The 15773-nt window shown below is 35.9% G+C and overlaps 1 protein-coding gene across 10 annotated transcripts in view; it reads right to left on the bottom strand.

Moving 5' to 3' along the window:
- The window catches only part of EXOC6B (exocyst complex component 6B), a 628567-nt gene that overhangs the window by 104653 nt on the left and 508141 nt on the right, over nt 1-15773 (bottom strand). Inside the window, exons 21-22 of one of the 10 annotated variants that reach the window (XR_005372563.1) lie at nt 9979-10080; nt 7993-8120 (exon numbers count right to left, since the gene is read on the bottom strand). The exons of 8 other annotated variants lie outside the window; for them this stretch is intronic. The gene's annotated coding sequence lies outside the window, so the exon portion shown is untranslated. The remainder of the gene's footprint in view (nt 1-7992; nt 8121-9978; nt 10081-15773) is intronic. One more of the 10 variants, XR_005372564.1, reaches the window with a different exon arrangement.

The following is a 15773-nucleotide window of genomic DNA, read 5'->3' as shown; positions in this document are numbered from 1 at the left end:
ATCGACACTAAAAGAGACATAATCTTCCTTCTAAAACTACACTTGGCCCCGGACATATCCTGATTTCACCTGTTCGGGTCTCTGGGTATTCAATAAAGCAAGTTCAGCCGCTGTGCCAAGAGGCCACACAGAGTTCAAGGTAACACCTCACAGCCATCAGCAGGTTAATTATAATTTCATTTTCAAACACACCGACTGCATGCTTGTTTCAACTCCAAATGACCTTACCTGCTTAATTTTTTTTTTTTTTTTTTTGGGGCCTACATGGAGTAAATTTCTGTCAGCAAAGCTGAAAGGCCACTCAGAGTTCATAGTAACAATTCATATTTTTAACAGGTTGCCCAGACCTAAATCCTCACCTTCCAACATTCCAGAGAGAGCACTTAGTAGCTATGAAGAAAGTAGGGCACGGGGGATGCGAAAGAGAAGTGGGGAGGAAAGGGAAGGAGAAGCCATGGCTCCTGGTTTCTGGAGTTTTGAAAGGTTCAGTGCCAACGGCTATCTTAGTGAGCTGACTGGCTTGTGGGGGAAGGCCCTGTACTTTTGGGGTGGAGCCTTTACGGGAGTTTCTAGATACTTACTTGATGACTGCATCATTGCCAGAAGCAAAACTGGCTCGAAAGCAGTCTTGTGTTGCATTCTGAAGTGATCAAAATGGTGGAAGCTTGATGCTTCACTGAAGACGACTGGGGCTAATGCTGGCTTCCTTCCTACTGCTTTCTCAGTGGGTAGGGACAGAAAACAAGTTCTCAAAGGGGTAGATGCTCTCTGCAGACAAGGGCTCCTTCTCATATCGATTAGGCTGAAAGAGCCTGGGGAACATCAATGAGAGGAGTCACTTCAGATGTGATTTTTCTCATCCCCTGCTGCCTCTGTCGTATCACATGCCAGAATGACACGTTTTGTGGGAATGTTCTGTAGGGCCAACTGACCCATTTTCCCACTCAAACACCAAATCAAAACATGTGTCCCCAAAGCTTTTGCTCAGAAATGCTTTCTGGATAACTCATCATTCATCCTGTATGGAAATCTCATCTTCCATTTCACAGAGCTTAGCTGTTTTTTGTTTGTTTTAAATTTTTTATTTATTTTTTTCCCTAAACTGTGTACATGACTCAACTGCTCATGGTATTATTCATGTTGTGAGCAACTTGAAGGGACCAAAAATAAGTACAGACCCCATTGACATATTTCGTTCTTGGCAATTTATTCCCCTTGAAACAATTATTAGTTGCATGGGACTTTGTCTCAAGTTGCTTAAGAAAACTCGGCACTCAGGTTATCACCTGGCTTGAGCTGCATCTACTTTCTTACAGCCTGATCTGCCTTGTCGAGATGCTTTTGAATGTCCAAATGAACGGACAATTTCTATAATGTTAACTCATTCCCTCTACAGAGGTTCCCTGTCTTGGCAAACAAGTGGGTAGAGCCTAACAACCATTTCACTCTCAAAAATGTGACCACAGTCAATCTCAATACTGCTTTTCAAATGAGGGAGGTAATTTCTGGTTGCTGCAGGACCACAAAGCATTTAGTTGAGTGTTCTACCATAAAGCCTGAATGTTTCATTATTGTTGCATAATCCAGTGATTTAAATTTTTTAATTGCAGAGCTGGTTGTCTTTCCCCAAGTGAATCTTAGGAAGAAGCCCAGTATATAAAACATGTGATATCAAAGCCATTTAGGCAAATTTAGGCTAATCATCCAGGGACCTATCAGCTCAGCCCTTCTATCTCCCCCATTCCACTGACTTCTACCACCACAGCATAGAATCATACCCAAGGGGGCTCAATGGAACCACTAGCTGCCACATGACACAGCTTAAAAGCTACTAAAACATGGATGTTGGCAGTAATTAGAAAGTAGATATTTGTAAGTGGCAAATCATCTCCCCAAACTTAATTGACTCAGAACTATGTGAACATGTCAGAAAACCTTTTTTTCCCCATTAAATTATCATCTGTGAAAGGCAGAAGCTTTGACTCATTTATATATACTCCCCACAATACCCAGGTCATACTAAATGTTCAATAAATGCTACATTATACCACCTTGCCTCAGACTGGAAAAAATTACTTTCTGTGCAAAACATGTCATTTTAAGGAGGGCAGTAAAGTTATCTTCCTCCTCCCTTACTCTGCATTCATCCAGAAATCTCTAGTTATCATAGTGATTGCAAGAGACTGGTCATCATCAGATTCTCTTCATCACAGAAACATACCACCTGACCTTCAAACAAGGTGACAACCTGTATGTACCTCAACTTTCCTAATGAGAAATGTGGAATGACAATTGAAAGTTGAGGCCTAAAAAAAAAAAAAAAAAAAAAAAAAAAAAAAAAAAAAGAAAGTTGAGGCCTTGAAGAAAACTGATTTGTTTTCAACTTCCCCATTTATAAACAGCAAAAATTGAACTGATCATTTCCCTTGTCTGGCATTCCAAAGAAGGTGGTGAGTGTTCAACCAAGGCAAAGAAGTCATTTGAAACCTGCTTTTCATTTTAGAGGGATTGTTCCTTCTCAGTCAACAAGCAACCACGTATCTATTGACACCCTTGAGTCCAAAAATGAACATGAACCTGATCAGAACACTGGAGCCCAAGTTTAGGATTGCTACTTCATAGCAGAACGACACTGCTTAAGAATACCTTGAGTATCTTTTCCTTATTACTGTAAGTGGAATAATAATTGGTATCTCACAAGATTATTTGTAAGATAAAATGATAATACTCATGGAAATATCTGGTGTTCCTGGTGAATATATTATTCAGGATCCTGTGTGGGATCCCAGGAATAGAAAGGGTCAAAGAAGAGATACAAAAGAAATGTACTGGAATTTTGTACATCAATTTCCATAAGGGGAATATGCAGGCAGTTTGTGTTTTTTTTTTTTTTTAAGATTTTATTTATTCATGAGAGACACACAGAGAAAGGCAGAGACATAGGTAGAGGGAGAAGCAGACTTCCCTGTGGGGACCCTGATTCGGGACTCAATCCTAGGACGCTGGGGATCACACCCTGAGCCAAAGGCAGACACTCAACCACTGAGCCACCCAGGTGCCCCAGCAGTTCGTATTTTAATGTCCGTTGTGCTCAGGGATACCAGCTTAGCTGTAGTGAATCAAAGTTGTGGGATGGTAAGGGAGGAACCTAGGGCTCTGGGTTTGTTCCTAAGCAAGCCTCAGGATATATCAAATTGATCTAGATTCAGAACCCTACGAAGATTAAAGGCAGAACAGAAGCCACATTCCATCTGTGGAACAATCATACTAATGGTTATTCTATGACATGAAAAGGGTTTTCATTTCAATCACCGTATCTTTTCCATCACTCTCTTTCTCTTTCCCTCTTTTATACCTGAAATCAGGGCTGAACTGGAGCTAGAACAGAGACTGGATATTCTCAGAAGTGTAGAATACTATGGTCATAGACCACTTACCAGTGTTAAGATCTGTTTCTTTAGGTAATTATACCTCTGCCAAACTTTCTGGAGTTATATAGTTATATTTTAGATTCCCCTTGGGGAAAATTTGACCAGCCCTTAAGATTAGAATCAAAATACCTAGGGTAAAGGATCAGATGGCTTAGAAAATTTGGACCTTGGTCCATATGAAAATTGTATAAAGGGCCCAAATGTTAAAGAATTGCTTTTTGTATGTGTTAAAATAGAATTCTGAGCTGGAGGCCATTTTTTTATTCCTCTCAAAGTTATGATAACAAAGGAACTTCTGATTTGCTTCTCCTTTTTGGATCAACATTGGTGAACTAGCAAAATAAGTACAATTTTTCTAAAGCTAATGAGTCATTTAGAAACGGATGACTGACATTGTCATCAGCAATAACCTGCTTAACTGAACCAAATAATGCTTCCTAAAAATACATTTTTCATTTGTCTCACAGCAAGCATGCACTGAGTACTTCATCTGTGTAGGATCTTAGTCATAACAACCTCTGGTCTTCATTAATCTCTTCCTATTATTCTGCTTCTATTTTGCCATTTTCTCCTTTTTGTACCTTTTTTAATGGCATTATAACAAAGCATTTTATTTATGAGATCGATTCAAATAGCATATTCTGACATTCCTTCCTGTAGTTTTATTTCCCTGTTTCATCTTCATATTCTTTCTGGGGATTCTCTCTCCATTGCCTGTATCACCTCTGACTCCTTCACATATTAATTCAGATATGTTTCAACTATGGTAACTCACTATTTTTTCTCCTCCTTTTCACATTCCTTATGCTTTTAAGCCTTTTTTTTTTTTTTAGTAAAGTGTTCTGAGATAAAACAGATGTTTGAATTAAAAATAAATGACCATTTCCCATGCACCAAATATGGGTATAAAAGTCCGTGATAATGTGGAAAAAAATCACTGTAAGTTAAAATGAAACGTATCTTCAGATTTCTAATCCAGACATGGTTGGGATTCCGTGAGGCTTCAAAACATTAAAGGTGGTAATGGCATCAGTAAGAATTTCTATTGTAAATCAATACAGGTTTTTGGTTATGATGAGTAACTTGCAGTAGACCAACACTTCTGCCAAGAATAACTAGAAAAGCCAGAGGAATGCCTGGGTGGCTCAGTGGTTGAGCTTCTGCCTTCGGCTCAAGGCGTGGATCTTGGGATCCAGGATCGAGTTCCACATCAGGCTCCTTGCAGGAAGCCTGCTTCTCCCTCTGCCTGTGTCTCTGCCTCTCTCTTTGTCTCTCATGAATAAATAAATAAAATCTTAAAAAAAAAAAAAAGAAAAGCCAGAAACAAAATTAAAAAAAAAAAAAAAAAAGCTGCTTGAAGGCACTATATTGTTGTTGAGACATCCAGGATTTGAGAAGACAAGATCTGGGAGAAAAGAGAAGTTCTTTGGGATAAACCCAAAATTCTGCATACCAGATTCTTGGTGTTGGGAGAGAGGCAAGGAAGCTGGGAGAATTTTTGGCAAACTCACAGTGCTAGAGAGAAAAGAATGGAGTTTGGTGTTACCAAGGGAGAAAAAATTTAAGTAATCAAGATTACAGAGAGAAGACAGAGACAGAAAAAGCAAGCCTACTGGGGCATGTGCTGATACTAAACCATAGCAGGCAGCCGGCTGAGAAGCCAAGCAGAAAATGGCTGAAAAGTAGAGCAGAGTTTTCTGCAGAATCTTGGTAATGAGAAAACAAAAATTAAGAGTTCACCTCTTAGCTAGGAGGGTCCTTACTAAAATGCCCTGGGCCCTTACTTGGAACACACTGAGGAATACCTACAAAAATGAAAAAAGTATACATGGAACCTTATATAAATTGCATCCCAGTCTGCACAATTCCTGAATGGACAGCACTGATGTCCCCCTCACTCTAATACCTGCTCAAGGATAAGATCAATCTCTGGAGGCAAATATCATTATCCAAAAAATTTTCATGCACAATGGCTGGGATTCAATAAAAATACAGACTTGCCAAGAATGGGAAAGAGAAAAACACAACAGAAACAGTTCTACTGGTGAACAAAATCAGAAATAAACTTTAAAGTAACTGTGACTAATATGTATAATAAAATAGAAGACAAAATGCAGAATTTCACCTCACAATTGACAAATGAAAAAAAGAGAAAATTCTAGCACTGGAAAATATAATATCTAAATTTAGAACACAGAAGGTAGGTTTAAGAACAGATTGCACACTGCTGAAGACAGCATTAGTAAATTGAAATACTGGTAAGTGCAAAATATCCAGACTGAAGCAAATATCTAGATTGAACCAAAAAGATAAAACATGTGAGACATAGTAAAAAGATCCAAAATATTTATGGTTAGAGTCTCAAAGAGGAGGAGCTAGAGAATGAAGGAAATGAAAATTTGAAGATATAATGGCACCAAATTTTTTAAACTGATGAATGATATCAAGTCACAGATTCAAAAGGAATTTTAAATTCCATGGAGGAAAAACACAAAGAAAACCATGTCAAGGCATATTAGAGGAAAACTGTCAAAACCAAAGACAGATGTTCAATGGACCAGCAATAAGACTGACACCTGACTACACCAAGAAAAATGATGAAAATCAGAAAACAGTAGAACTACATACTGACACACTTAAAGAAAGTAACTGGCAACTTACAATTCAATACCCAATGAAAATGTCCATCAGGAATGAAGGTGAAAAATAAAAAGACACTCCAAGATAAACAAAAGTTAATTGACTATCAGCAGACCAACACTAAAAGGAATATTAAAAAGAAACAAAAGAGTAAATATGTAGATACATATTTACATATAGCATTACCATCATCATCATCATAATTGTGTTCCTTTGGATTTAGAATACTTGTGAAGTTAAAATATGATAGCAATAATTAAAAGGTTCTAGCATTTTTGTGGGACTTGTTAAATTATTCTAGACTCTAAAGAGTTAATGATGTTTGTTGCAGAGTTTAGGGCAATCACTAAAAGAAATACCAAACAATGAAAGATATGTTTGTTATACAGTCTAAAAACCAAACTAATAGATAAAAAAGTAGATAATAAAATACAATGAATTTTTAGAAGGGAAGAAATAAGAGAAAAAAAAACAAAGAGAGGGCAAAATACAAAAACAAGAAGTAGGATGACATATATAAATCCCAATATATCAGTAATTAATTTAAATTCCAGTTAACTAAATACGCCCATTAAAAAGCATAATTTGTTAGAAGAAACACTCTACATGTTTCTGAAAAAAAGCATATCTTAAATATAACAACCACCAAAATCTGAAAATAAAATGATGAAAAAGTATATACCATGCAAATACTAGTCAAAGAGAAATCTGATGCAGCTATACTAATATCAGAAAAAGTAGACTTTATGGTAAAAAATATTATTGGAGACACAGGAGGACAATATCATATTGTTAAAAGAGTCAATCTACCAAGAGAATGCGACATTCCTAAATTTATTTTTTTTAAGATTTTATTTATTTATTCATGAGAGACACAGATAGAGAGGCAGAGACATAGAGAGAGAAGCAGACTCCCTGTGGGGAGCCTGATGCAGGACTGGATCCTGGGATTCTGGGATCACACCCTGAGCGGAAGGCAGATGCTGAACCACTGAGCCACCCAGGCATCCCCATTCCTAAATTTAAATACACCTGGTCATATATGCTTTGATATATGTAGAGAAAAATGGGCAGGAATAAAAGGAGAAATAACAAATCTACAACCACAACTGGACAGTTGCATTCCCCTCAATAACTGATATAACAATTACAATAACAATCACAAAAATTCGTAGAGATTATCAATTTGATTTACCCATCTGATGAATAAACTTGATCTAATTGATAGCTGTAGAACACTGCAGCCAGTAACTGCAGAAAACACACTTTTTAGAAGGGCATTAGAATATTTACCAAAATTGACCACATGCTGAGCCAAATGATAAATCTCAACAAATTTCAAAGCACTAGAAATAGTTCTATTATATTCTCTGACCACAGTGAAATCAAGTATAAATCAATAACAAAAAATAGCTAGAAAATCTAAAAATGGCAAATAATGTTGAATGTTAATGAAAGTAAGATTTATCAGGATCTCTGGAATGAAAGAATATCTGTGCCTCAAGGGAAATTTACTGCCCTAAATACATACATTAGAAAAGAAGACTGGGGAAGCAAAAAGATGGATTTGGGTATTCATCTCAAGAAGTAAAAAAACAGCAGCCTGCTATTGCTGCCATTGCTGGTGCTGCTTTTACTTCTCTGTAAAAGTGCAATGAATAAGGTCAACAATTGTTTTGTAAAGACTAGTAAAAATGATAACCTCTATCAACAACAATCAAGGAAAAAAAGAAATAAAATATCAATATTAGGAATGAAAAAGAGCACATAACTATAGATCCTACAGATAATATAATAATACAATGAGATAATCTTATGAACAACTTAATGCCAATGGATTAGGAACTGTGGATAAAATAAATTCCTAGAACACAGTTTACCAAAATGGACATAAAAATAAATAGAAGATCTGACTACTCACTTGTGTATTTAAGAAACTAAGTCTATATTAAGTTTCCCAGAAAGAAATTTTCTCATCCATATGATTTCACTAGTGAAGTCTTCATAACATTGAAGGGAGAAATAACGCTAATCTTACACAAATTCTTCCTGAAAGAGAAAATGAGGGAACTTTTCACAAATGATTTTTATTAGACTTGCATAACCTTGATACCAAAACCTGAAAAGGTCATTGTAAGAAAAGAAATCCAATAGAAAATAGGGCAAAATACTAGAACTAGCACTTCACAAAAGAAGATATCACAATGGCTAATTAACATATGAATAGGTTGCTCAATATCATTTGTATTAGGGAAATAATGCTAATTATATTATTTTATTTTACAACATATGATTATATTAAAAATAAAACTCACAATGAGATACCAGTACACACTCACTGGAATGGCTAAAATTAAAAAGAATATAATACCATGTGTTGTTGAGGATGTGGAGCAAGTTGAATGATCATCATTCTTGGTATAAATTGATTATAATCACTTTGAAAAACTGGCAGTATATACTAAAGCTAATATACATATATCCTATGACCAGCAATTTCAATTGTAGGAATATGTCCAATAGAAATGGGTGCATCAAAAAGCACTTATAAGACTGTTAAGGCAGCACTATTTGTAAAAACCCCAATCAAGACTTCCCAAATGTCATCAACAATCAAAGATTAATAAATTGTGGTATAATCATATAATGGAATACCTCACAGCAATGAGAAAGAATAAATTACTGATTCATACAACTGTTTGGATGAATTTCATAAATATATTGTTTTTAATAAAAGAAATTGAATGTAAAGAAGTACATACTGTGTAATCCTATTCATATAAAGTTCAAAGCAGGCCAAACTAATCAATCAATGCTGATAGAAATAACCATAGTAATTTTATTGGTTGGGAGGCATGAGAGACCGGGAACAGGTATAAAGAGGAACTTCAGGGGATTGTTGGTAAATGTTTAAGTTTTTTAATCTGGCTTTTGTGAGTGCATTCACTTTATGAAAATATAACAAGGTACACAATTGTGATGCATAGTTATTTAGTCTTATAATAATATGTTTATTTAAAGTGTCAGTAAATGGAATATTTACTTTCCCCCTTAAACTTGTACTGCTTGACATCTTCTAAGTGAGTGTACAGTAAGACATGAGTAGTAGCCAAAGGAATTCAGAAGAATTTGTTCATGATCCAGTCGGTTGGTTTTCCACTCAAAGGAACACAGCTAGGTACTGTGATGAAAGTAAGTGAGTGTGTGTGTATATTTACCATTACAAAATTTGAAAATGTTGGGGCACCTGGGTGGCTCAGTGGTTGAGCATCTGCCTTTGGCTCAGGTTGTGATCTCAGGGTCCTGAGATCAAGTCCCATGTCAGGCTCCTTGTGGGGAGCCTGCTTCTCCCTCTGCTATGTCTCTGCTTCTCTCTCTGTCTCTCTCATGAATAAATAAATAAAATCTTTTTTAAAAATTGAAAATGTTTTCATTTTTAATCATTCTGATGGTTAGTTTTAAGTGTCAATTTGACTGGGCTACAGGGTCCCCAGACATTTTGTCAAACATTATTTTGGGTGTGTCTGTGAGAGTGTTTCTGGATATTCATAATATTTAGATCAGTAGACTGAGTAAAGCAGATTGTTCACCCCAATGTGGGTAGGCATCCAATCAGTTGAAGGACTGAATAGAACAAAAAGGCTGACCTCTTTCTGCCTAAATGCCTTGAGCTAGGACATCAGTCTTTTCTGGCTTTTGGACTGGTACTGAAACATCAACTCTTTTAGTGTCTCAAGCCTGCTAGCATTCAAACGGGAACTGTATCACAGGCTCTCCTGTGTCTCAGGCTTGCCCACTGCAGATTTTGAGAAATCTGTCAGCTTCCATAATCACATGAGCCAATTCCTTATAATAAATCTCTTATAAACAAATAGACATATGAATATATACATATACATATACACACAGGTCTTACTGGTTCTGTTTCTCTGGAGAACTCTAACACACTCATATGTTGCTTAATTTTTGCCCATAATAGATTGTCTGTTTAAAGGCAGAAGACATAACCCTGAAATAAGAAAAATAAATGAAGACTATTGAAATGATAATTTTGCAAATACGTTCCAATGATCTTAAATAAATTTGTAATTGTATTTATTGATCAGACTCTTCATAAAAACATATTTGAAAAGAGGAAATAGTTTTATTCAATCTGACTTTGTATTCATTAGGATTTAAGATTAATCATATTGACATTTTTTTGAGAAACACGTGCATTTCCTACCTTTCCTTATTTTATTTAGAAACACAATTTGAAAAATATAAAAACATTAGTCTTTAATATTCAAAATTAAAAATTTCAGGGGCACCTGGGTGGGTCAGTGGTTGAACGTCTATCTTTAGCTCAGGGCATGATCCCGGGGTCCTGGGATTGAGTCCTGCATCGGGCTCCCCGCAGGGAGCTTGCTTCTCTACATATGTCTCTGCCTCTCTTTGTGTCTCTCATGAATAAATAAAATCTTTAAAAAAAAAATTCGAACAATCGATCTTATAAATAGATCTGGTTCTTTGGATCTGTATTTTAATAACTGGAACTCCTTACATGTTATCTCCAAACAATTCAATAAAATATTACAATTGGATTATTTCATAAATCATGCCTTCTCTTACATAATTAGCTTAAAATAAATACTATGCATAATTTTTATATGAGAAAAGGTAACATGTATTTAATATTTCTGGATATTATATTGAAATTAATCTTAGAATCTTTAATTATATGCAAAATCTGAACTTTTCATTTGCTTCTTTATCATATGCCATGAAAAAAATAACAATATTATTTTTAAATTCCAAAAGGGGAGTGGTCATGAGGTTATATTTCAATTCCAACACTCATAAATGTTTGAAAAATGCTCACTTACTCTAATGTCTACCTCCAACTTTTACAGATAAGAAAAATGACAACCTGAGGAGTTAAGCAATCTGACCAAGGATACATTTTGAGTTAGCAGTAGAGTGAGAGCGAGGGTTAAACACTCAAGTCTCCTTATTATTGGCACAGAGTTTTTTGTACCACAGCATAACAAAGTATCTCCCTTCTAGTGATATGGATCATCCTAGCTCCTCAATTGATTTTTGTATAAATGCAAAAAAGAATCTGGTCAACTCTAGCTATTTAAATGTTGCCATGTCTGGCTGAGAAATTCGCAAATATAATGGCTCTTTACATTGTCCCCCACCTTCAATAAATTTAGCTTTCACCAGCTAATGTCTGAAAACATCTTTGGATAATTTTCAGCAGAGAAACAATAAATCAGGGATGTCAGTGGGCTGAGAGGGGAGAACTTTTCCAATTTTCATAAACAAAAACTTCCGTGACAGCTGCTTTCAGGTTTTGAATGTAATTTTCCTAACTGATGTCTTCACTGTGGTGTGCCTTGGCTGTCTTCCATTCACTAGCCAACCTTGAGGGAAACGTGATTTATGTTGACGCCACATCAGTGTGAAAATCTGATCAAGTAAAGTAGTACTCTGCAGCCTCTCTGGGGAAAGCTGGAGGCAAGTCACCATTCACATGTAGATAAGGCAAAGACAAGGTCCATCTATGAAAGTACTACCACCCTCCTTCTGGTTTAAATTCCCAAATGATTAGTAGCTAATAACACAGCCTCAAGAAACTTCCCAATGAAATAGCTATAAAAACTCTGAGAAAAGTAAAAACTCTTAACAATGCTAAAATCTAAAATGGGTAGTTAACTTATTGCCAGAATTCAGAAAGATCAAGAATCACAATCCAGAGCTCATGCAGAACATACTCACCAATCTTCTCCACACCTACCCCTGGCTCAAACACCAGCTCTATAACATGTTTCCTAATCCTGGACAATTTTCTGCAAATCAGATTCTTTGGCTTCATTTCTAGAGATCCTGGTTCAATGAGCCCAGGGTGGAGGAGGGGGGTGCTGTCTAGCAGTGAGGTTTGAAAACTACTGGTCTCTAACAATCAGAAAAATTGAGTGGCCATTCCACTGTTGCATGACTGCTGCTTTTTTTTTTTGTTTTTTTAAGACAGCTTTTTTTTCAATAATTAATTTTTAAATTTTATTTATTTATTCATGAGAAACAAAGAGAGAGGCAGAGACACAGGCAGAGGAAGAAGCAGACTTCATGCAGGGAGCCCGACGTGGGACTCGATCCAGAGCCTTCAGGATCACACCCTGGACTGAAGGTGGCATGAAACCAATGAGCCACCCAGGACTCGAGAAGTTGCAAAAATAGTACGAGTTTCCATAAACCATTCAGCCAGCTTCCCCCACTAATAGCTTTTATATTCAGGGTACATTGTCAAAACCAGGAAACTGACATTGGTACAATACTATGAATTTAGGTAGAGACCTTATTTGGATTTTTACCAGATTTTACATGGATTCTTGTTTATGTGTGCTTTATATGCACTCGTTTGTGTTTTATAAAATGTACAAAATTTTATCACATGTAGATTTGTGTAACTATCTCTACAATCAGAATGCAGAACTGTCCCATTACCATAATGGAACTCCTTTGTTTTACTTTGTACTAGTCACACCTTCCTCTATCCCCAACCCTAACCTCTGGCAACCACTGATTTATTCTTTATCACTAAAATTTTGTCACTTAGAGGATGTTATATAAATGGAATCATACAATATGTAAACGTGATAGATTGGCTTTTATTTTTCACTCAGCACATGCCCTTGAGAGCCTTTCATGTTTTTGCATATTATCAATAGCCCAAACCTTCTTATTGCCAAGTAGTTAGTATCCTATTGTATAAATCTATCATAGATTGCATGTATCTTCAAAGCGCATATCCATTCATTCTTTGAAGTACCTCTGGATTGTACATAGGAAGTACATTTCCAATTTTTGATTATTACAAATAAAGCAGCTATGAACATTTAAGTATAGTTTTTTGTGTAAACATAAGTTTTCATTTCTCTAAGATAAATGCCCAGGAGTGTGACTGCTAGTTTATATGGTAAGTATATATTTAATTTTATAAGAAACTGCTAAGGTGTTTTCCAGTGACAGTATCATTTTATATTCCCACCACTAATGCATGCATGAGAAATCCCATTGTTCTGCATTCTTATCAGCAGTTGGTTTATCAGTTGCTTTCTGAAGTGCATAAAGCTGGATACCCTTTCTCTCAGCCTCTATGTAATACTTAGACTTTTATAATATGGCAGAAGGTAAGAGGGCTTGAGTGATACAAAGCATTATAGAGTCACAATGCAGCACAGATTAAAAGATCCCAGGAAGAGAACATGCTAGGGCAATAGGGTATCCATTCATCCTACTGGTTAATGTCAGAGAGAGAGACAATACAGATAGGCTTAAGGTAAACAGTAAACCATTAATGTTGCATTAGATGAATAATTGCGGGATACCTGGACAGGAAGTGTATATCAACGTGCTCCCTAGCTGTGGATCTGAGATGGGGCTAACCATACTCAAGAACAGGGTTAACAGGTATCTGGTTTTTGAAACTGAAAATCTGGTATTTAAGCTTTTGGCCTAGAAATAAATCCACACTGTGATGTAGCTTTTGAACCAACATTCTTGCTCTAGGCTTATAAAATGTGCTACTGTGCTGACTCCTAACATGGATACAAGAGCATGAACTTTCTTTTTTTATATTTCTGGGGACACTATACAGCAAACCCAAGTAAACAAGACCACAGTGAATCACAGATCCTGTCTGTTGACATAAAAAATGCATCTAATATTCCTTCTAGGATAAATAATTGGGGGAAAAAACCTATGGAAAAATACTAGGATCATTGCAAAGGAGTATCATCCTTAAGTCTCAAGAGGAAAACATATTTTTGGAAAAGATTTAATATAGAAACCAGAAGGGAACTGAAAACTAAAAATTGATTTCAACTCCCAATATGATGCAAGGAAGCGGTACACAGTGAAAGAATAGTCATGATAAAGGAGACAGTGTATATAATGTAAAATACCCACAATGCAATAGTAGAATTTTAATAAATGTTAAAGGTAGTAATGATCATGACTTCTGCAACTTAAATATAGATTAAAGGACAAGTCAGACTTTGATAAGAGTGCAGAGGTAAAACAAAACAGATAAACAGAAAAAGAAGATGATTTACGTGGGGAGACAAGACCTAAGAATTGAATCAACAATTATTCACTCTCCAAAGTTAACATTTATTATAGTCATTCTATTCTTTCCCCAGTTTGTCTCTTCACAACAGAAACAAACCACTGATGATCTGATACAATTTTCAGCTCCAGAATTCTGGCCACAATGGCTCTAATTTCAAGACATCCAGATTCAGGAAGGCACATGTTGAAGACAGGCAACCATCACCTCCATCTGTTTTTCTTTCCTTAGAAGCTTGGGCTTATTTGGCTGCTCTTCACCAGATTTTCTTCTTCTTTCACACATATATGCACTAATCTAAAGCCTAGGACCTCCAGGCTAAGGCAGTAATATAACACACATTTATGTGTTTTCTGTAATGACAGGCTCAAATGATCTTGCTTGATCATTAACCCAGTAACAAAGTGTTTAATGAAGTTAAATGCAGTCACACTTCAATTTCTTCAACTATAATTCAATATACCAATTTTAATACCACATGCTCACCAATTTTAATACTACAGCCTCTACTTCCCCTTAAATTATATTTGCTTGCGTTTTTGTCTTTTGTCTTTTAATATCTGAGCATCATTTTTTGACGTCTCGATTTTTTTTAAAAGCCAATCTGTGTCTTTTAGTAGGAACACAATCTATTTACATTTATTACCATAAAGAGTTTGGTCTTGAATTATCTGGTTTATTGCTTTCTGTTTTGTTTTATTCTTTGTTGTTTCCTTAACTATGCAGAGATCTTCTTTGATTTTGTTTTTGCTAATGATTTACAAGGTATACAAACAATCTTGATTCAATTTTTAAGATACGTACTTATAATAATTATCAGTGTCAAGAAACAAAGAGCATTGGGGAATCCCTGGGTGGCTCAGTGGTTTAGCACCTGCCTTCCGCCCAGGGCATGATCCTGGGGTCCTGGGATTGAATCCCACATCAGGCTCTCTGCAGAGAGCCTGCTTCTCCCTCTGCCTGTGTCTCTGCTTCTCTCTCTGTCTCTCATGAATAAATGAATTAAATCTTAAAAAAAAAAAAGAAACAAAGAGCATCTATCTATTCTACACTTTTTCTCATCCTCCAATATGATTGCCATTATTAGGGATTTCAGACCTAGCTCTTTATTTTAAAGTATTTTTAAGTCCTTACATATCTTAATATAATATCTTAATAAAATATTTTAAATATTTAAAACTGTCTCTCAAAAACTATTCAGACTTCAAAATGTTTTTAAAAACTTTAATGTTACCTACCAGGCCTTTTATACAATTACATCCTTTTATTTAAAAAAGAAAACAAATTTTGGGGTGCCTGGGTGGCTCAGTCAGTTAGGTGTCTGCCTTTGGCTCAGGTCATGATCCCAGGGTCCTGGGATCCAGCCCCACATTGGGTCCCTGCTCAGTGAGGAGTCTGCTTCTCCCTCTCCCTCTGCCTGCCATTCCCCTTGCTTGTGGTCCTTCTTTCTTTCTGTCAAATAAATAAATAAAATCTTTAAAACACGTCATTAAAAAAAAAAAAACAAACAACATTTCTATTGATTAAAAATACAAACATCTTGATTACATTATGAAGACTTTTTATTCTTAAAAGTTTGTAAATGTTTT

This window comes from Canis lupus, chromosome 17 (genome assembly GCF_011100685.1).
Source record: "Canis lupus familiaris isolate Mischka breed German Shepherd chromosome 17, alternate assembly UU_Cfam_GSD_1.0, whole genome shotgun sequence".
NCBI lineage: Eukaryota > Metazoa > Chordata > Mammalia > Carnivora > Canidae > Canis > Canis lupus.
This window is presented reverse-complemented; position numbering and strand designations above follow the sequence as displayed.